Here is a 6,554-nt window from a genome sequence, read left to right on the forward strand (position 1 = left end):
CAGATAGACAGACACACATACACAACTAATAATCAAATTGTGTTTTCGTCACAAAGGTAAAAGAAAAAGTAACACAAAAATTGTACCGTATTAAGTTGAGGGGTTTGTATGAACGAAAATTTCTCACGCATGTGGCAAATCACAACAGCTAAAAGAATTTAATATAAAAGAATCAAAATGTACGGCGCGTATGAGCAAGCAAACATTCTTAAATTTATTCTAGTTGAGATTTCTATTAGTATGGTGGAGATTAAATGAACCTTCCCCAAAATAATCAAAAACCTTACTTGAACCTTGATATTACTCCAGGGAGAATTATACACTCTTATAAACCTTTATAAACCTTCCTGGATCTACGAGATCTTCATTATAAATGTGAACAAAATCAGCTCAGCGGTTAGCGAGATCTTTCGCGCACGACAAACAGCTATCTTGTTACTTTGTTACTTGTATTTAATTAAGGATGAATATCTTATTACAAATGAAATGAATTGAATCTGTTATTTCTATCTATAATACAAAGTAGTCTATATTACAAAGTATTACGATGTCTATCTGTCATTCTGTCTGTCTGAAGCTTAAGATCTCAGTAATCACTGAACCGATTGGGCTTTACTTATCCTGTGATGGTTTTAAGCTATTTTCTTGGGGAGGGTAAAACACCTCAACCCCCCCCCCCAAAAAAAAAAAAAAAAATTAAAACTTAAATTGAAAAAGGGGGTTCGTTTACCCCCCTCCCCCCAAATTTTTTTTTACTCTTTCTTTTTATATCTAAAATATGAAAAATTAGGTTGATCAAACCTCTTGGGGCACAGCCCCTAGAGGCTAGGGGCGAAGCCGCTAGTATATTATATTTCAAACAAACTTTTGTACAAGAAAGCATCTGGAACTTTAAGAGGCGAGAGGGGGAGTCATATTTATTTAGGGGCGAGTTCCCAGGAAGTAGGTACCCTTTCCAAAAATAGGTATAAACCTTCCCAGGACCTAAAAAGCGAAGGAAAACCAAATCAACAATACTTCATTTTTATAACCCCCTCCCTTCCCTTAGATACTTAAATTAGATTAGACAAAATTAATGCAAAATTAGACAATATCTGTTTTAGGTGTTTGTTAGCTCTGTCCTTATACCTTGAGCGTTTTGTATTTTGGAAATCTATGTTTGGTAAAAATTCAGTGGAGGAGGGGACATTGGGCTGTTTATTACACTAGTTCCCAAAGTGTGAAGATAACGTTTTCTTATTCGTTGGCTTAACAACGTTGGGGACTTTTAATGATTTTATTAATTGGTCCAAACTTTTCAAGCACTCAAATCTGCAGAAGGGGTATGTTTCTGTGCCATTATTGGGGATGCCCATTAATTTATCGGCCATTGTCTTATCTCTTAAAAAGCCTGGCAAAATTACCCCCCGGTCTTAGTTTATCCTTATACTAAAGTAACAGGATGTTTGTGTGTTTGTACCGACGGATCTCGCTAACCGCTGAACCGATCGGGTTCTACTTAACAAGGTAGTTTCTCATAGGTCCCGGGAAGGTTTATAACTATTTTAGAAATAGAGATTGGGGTCTACAAATTTTTTTTACTTATTCTTTTTAAATCTAAAATACGAAAAGTTAGGTTGATCAAACCTTTTGGGGCAAAGCCCCTAGAGGCTGGTGGCGAAGCCGCTAGTTATATATATTTTAACAAGGATGACAACATCCATTTATCGAAGCTCTGAAATGCTAGGACAAACGAACATTAACACTTGTAACAGTGTAACTGAATAATAAGAATATAAACTTATAAAAATCAAAACAAAATTGAAAGGAAATTTGTTGAAAGACTGCTTAAATACAGGATTATGTTTAAGAACTTAATTATAGAGGTGTTTCGCTTATATCATTATACTATGTTCAAATGTTGTCCTAGGAATAAGTATTCCAATCGGCTAATTTCATCATATAAAAATTTATTGGCAAAAAAGTTATAAAACAAGGATGACAACATCCATAAGTAGCGAAGCACAAAAAATCGTGGATGGAAATACGTAAAAGTAGATTTAAAGTGTATTTATCTCAAAAAAGTTTGAAAATTGAACCAAAAACACCAAATATATGGAGAAATATTTAAAACATATAAAAATAGCCAAAAACCTGATAAAAGGCAGTCTGACCGCCATGGTTGTTTTCTTTAAACGACAGGAAATTTAATTTTGATTTTGATAACTGAAAAAATATTGAAAATCGGACCATAAACACTGAAGATATGGAGAATAATGTGATAAATACAAAAATAGCCTAAAACCTGCAAAAAGGCAGTCTGGCCGTCATAAATGTTTTCTTTAAACGACGGGAAATTAAATTCTCATATCTATAACTGAAAAAATTTTGAAAATTGGACCATAAACACTGAAGATATTGTGGAAATGTGAAAAATATAAAAATAGCCTAAAACCTGCAAAATGGCAGTGTGGCCGTCATGGTTGTTTTCTGTAAACGACAGGAAATTTAATTTTGATATCAATAACTGAAAAAATTTTGAAAATCGGACCATAAACACTGAAGATATGGAGAAAAATGTGAAACATACAAAAATAGCCTAAAACCTGCTAAAAAGGGGTCTGACCGCCCTTGATGTTTTATAGTTAATTGTGCTCCTTAATAATGGGAATGTTGTCAAAAAGTTTCAGCTGTCTATCTTTAATAGGAGCCGAGAAAATCACGTTTCCCCTATTCTGTCTTACACGGACAGACGGACGGACGGACAGACGGACGGACAGACGGACGGACAGACGGACGGACAGACGGACGGACGGACGGACATTTCGAATTATAGAGTAGCTTCGCTACTAAAAACAACATGTTTTAAATGGACTTACGGACGTTCCGCTTCGCTTATAAAAATAATATTTTTTTCCAAGTCCAAGAACAATAGATGATTTGAAATCTAGAGTGTACTAGATTTGTTTTGACCTAAATGTATCTAAATAGAGAAAGTGTATCTCTGATTGTGTGTGTGTGTGTGTGTATGTGTATGTCTATGTGTATGTGTATGTGTATGTGTGTGTATGTGTATGTGTGTGTGTGTGTGTGTGTGTGTGTGGTAATAAAATATAATATTTTGAGCGAAGCATCTCTATAATCAAGTCCTAAAAATGTCACTATGAACTTACACAGAATTCTGCATTTAGGAAGTTTTGCAACAAATTTAGGTATGATTTAGTCAAAACCAATATATCCATGTTTTGTATAATTGGTTCTGACACTCTACAAGTGTGAATGTTCGTCTGTCATACCGTTTCAGAACTTCGCTTTTATGGATATTGTCATCCTAGTTGAAACATAACATTTCAACCAATAATTTTTGTTTTAAGGTCATATTTTTATCTTAGTTAAATTAAAACATTTTGAATACTTAATGATGACACATATGTTACGTTTCTAAACACTTTGTTCACAAAGAGAAAAAAATCATAAGAAACTTTCTATGATGACAAGAAAAAAACAATACTTAATCTCTCCCCCTTTTAAATACGTTCTTTCATCAAAGTTATTTCTCCCTTTTTAGTAGCGAAGCTACTCTATAATTCGAAATGTCCGTCCGTCCGTCCGTCCGTCTGTCCGTCCGTCTGTCCGTCCGTCTGTCCGTCCGTCTGTCCGTCCGTGTAAGACAGAATAGGGGAAACGTGATTTTCTCGGCTCATATTAAAGATAGACAGCTGAAATTTTTTGACAATATTCCCATTATTAAGGAGCACAATTAACTATAAAACATCAAGGGCGGTCGGACCCCTTTTTAGCAGGTTTTAGGCTATTTTTTGTATGTTTCACATTTTTCTCCATATCTTCAGTGTTTATGGTCCGATTTTCAAAATTTTTTCAGTTATGGATATGAGAATTAAATTTCCCGTCATTTAAAGAAAACATCCATGACGGCCAGACTGCCTTTTTGCAGGTTTTAGGCTATTTTTGTATTTTTCACATTTCCACCATATCTTCAGTGTTTATGGTCCAATTTTCAAAATTTTTTCAGTTATAGATATGAGAATTAAATTTCCCGTCGTTTAAAGAAAACATCCATGACGGCCAGACTGCCTTTTTGCAGGTTTTATGCTATTTTTGTATTTATCACATTATTCTCCATATCTTCAGTGTTTATGGTCTGATTTTCAAAATTTTTCAGTTATAGATATCAAAATTAAATTTCCCGTCGTTTAAAGAAAACAACCATGGCGGTCAGACTGCCTTTTATCAGGTTTTTGGCTATTTTTATATGTTTTAAATATTTCCCCATATATTTGGTGTTTTTGGTCCAATTTTCAAACTTTTTTGGGATAAATACACTTTAAATCTACTTTTACGTATTTCCATCCACGATTTTTTGTGCTTCGCTACTTATGGATGTTGTCATCCTTGTTTTATATTGACCTTATATGTATTCCTTCGTGAAATAAAAAGGGAAAGTAAGTTAAAAAGGTACTTTTGGTACTTCGTGTATGAAGCAAAAAATGCCTAAAGATTTAAATATAGTATTTTTAGCAGGTATAAGGTATAACCAAGTTTGTACACTTATAGAAAATGAAATTTTTTTCTTTTTTTTAATAGCGAAGCTACTCTATAATTCGAAATGTCCGTCCGTCCGTCTGAGACAGAATAGGGGAAACGTGATTTTCTCGGCTCCTGTTTAAGATAGAAGGCTGAAATTTCTTGTCAACATTCCCATTAATATGGAGCATAGTTAAGTATAAAACATGGATGCCAGTCGGACCCCTTTTTAGCAGGTTTTAGGCTATTTTTATATTTTTATATTTTTCTAATTTTTCTCCATATCTTTGGTGTTTATGGTCCGATTTTCAAAATTTCGTCCATTATAGATATCAAAATTAAATTTCCCGTCGATTAAAGAAAACAACCATGACGGTCCAACTGCCTTTCTGCAGGTTTTAGGTTATTTTTATATTTTTCACATTTTTCTCCATATCTTTGGTGTTCATGGTCCGATTTCCAAAATTTTTTAGTTATAGATATCAAAATTAAATTTCCTGTCGTTTTAAGAAAAAAACATGGCAGTCAGACTGCCCTTTAGCAGGTTTTGGGCTATTTTTATATGTTTTACATATTTCCCCTTATCTTTGGTGTTTTTGGTCCAATTTTCAAACTTTTTTGGGATATCAGAATCAAAATTAGTTTTCCATTGTTATAAGCATCTTTTATGTTGTCATCTTACAAAATAAAACAAGGTTTTGTGTTTATTTTCTCCGATAAATCTATTCTTGATTTTTTAAAAATACACTTTAAATCTACTTGTACATTCCCATCCACGATTTTTTAAATTCTATTTTTTTTTATTTTCATTGCTTCTTAGGAAGGCTTTAATGAAGTCTTGTCAAGCTTAGTCTGAATACAACATGGATGTTCAGCCTCTATACGCTAGGGTACATTAATAAAGTTATTAGTCATAGAGAATTCTAGCAACACTTTTCCATGTACTATATACTTGATTCATAACGTTGAAAGTAATAAAGAAACAAGGATGACAACATCCATAAGGAGCGAAGCTCAAAAATTATGAATAGATAATATATTCGGGAAAAAATTAGTATAGAGCAGTGTCATTCACTAAACATTTTACATGATAAAATAGGTAAAACAGGAAACCTTTAAAATCACGAAAACTTTAAAATCTAAGAAACGATGGAAATATGTATAATATGAGCATGTTCAATTTTGATAATTTCAGCCGTCAATCCTGAATAGAAATTGAGAAAATCAAGAAAATCTAAAAATTTAGGAATCTATCTAGTATCCCAATTAATAGACAAATCTTAACAAAACTTTGTGAAAATAAGTAGAATCTAATATTGATTAATCCCTGGAACTTCCAGCCCTCTATCTTGAAAATACATTGAGAAAATCACGAAAACTTTAAAATCTAAGAATCGATCTAGCACCCCAAATAAAATTTCAGCTGTCTATCTTGAACAGTAGCCGAGAAAATCATGTTTCCCCCTTAGCGTTACGGGTGGACTGACGGACCAAGTGAATTATAGAGTAGCTTCGCTACTAAAAAGAAGAAAATCATATGAGTAATGTTTGAATTATAATGAATCCTAATATTTTGATATTATCTAGGTTTTCTTGAGTGATGCTCGATGCCAGGTTTATAGAGTGTAAGCATATATCTGAAGGACGTTCAGAGTACAGAACCTTCTATGGATTATAATTATTGATTGAAACGTTCGGACACTCAGAATAGAATAAAACTCCCTATAGTTATTAAACCAAGTGAATTAAACAGGTCCCCTCCCTCCCTTAATTTACTACAAATAAAATAAAAATCTTATAATTAATACCAGTTTGGTTAGCCCGTGCCTTCGGCCCTTTGGACTAACAAAACTTGGTCTAATCTTATATATTTTAATTTATCTGCAGAAAGCTGTTTACAATATGAGGCGATTAACATTATATATTCCTTTAGTCCATGGTTTCAGCCGCGAATTATTTAGCGTTCAAACAATTCAGACAAAATATCTAATATTCAAAATTAAATATTCACATTATTTTGATAATAAAGT

The sequence above is a fragment of the Acartia tonsa genome, chromosome 13 (assembly GCF_053477335.1).
Source record: "Acartia tonsa isolate MP-2025a chromosome 13, ASM5347733v1, whole genome shotgun sequence".
NCBI classification, from domain to species: Eukaryota; Metazoa; Arthropoda; class Copepoda; order Calanoida; family Acartiidae; genus Acartia; species Acartia tonsa.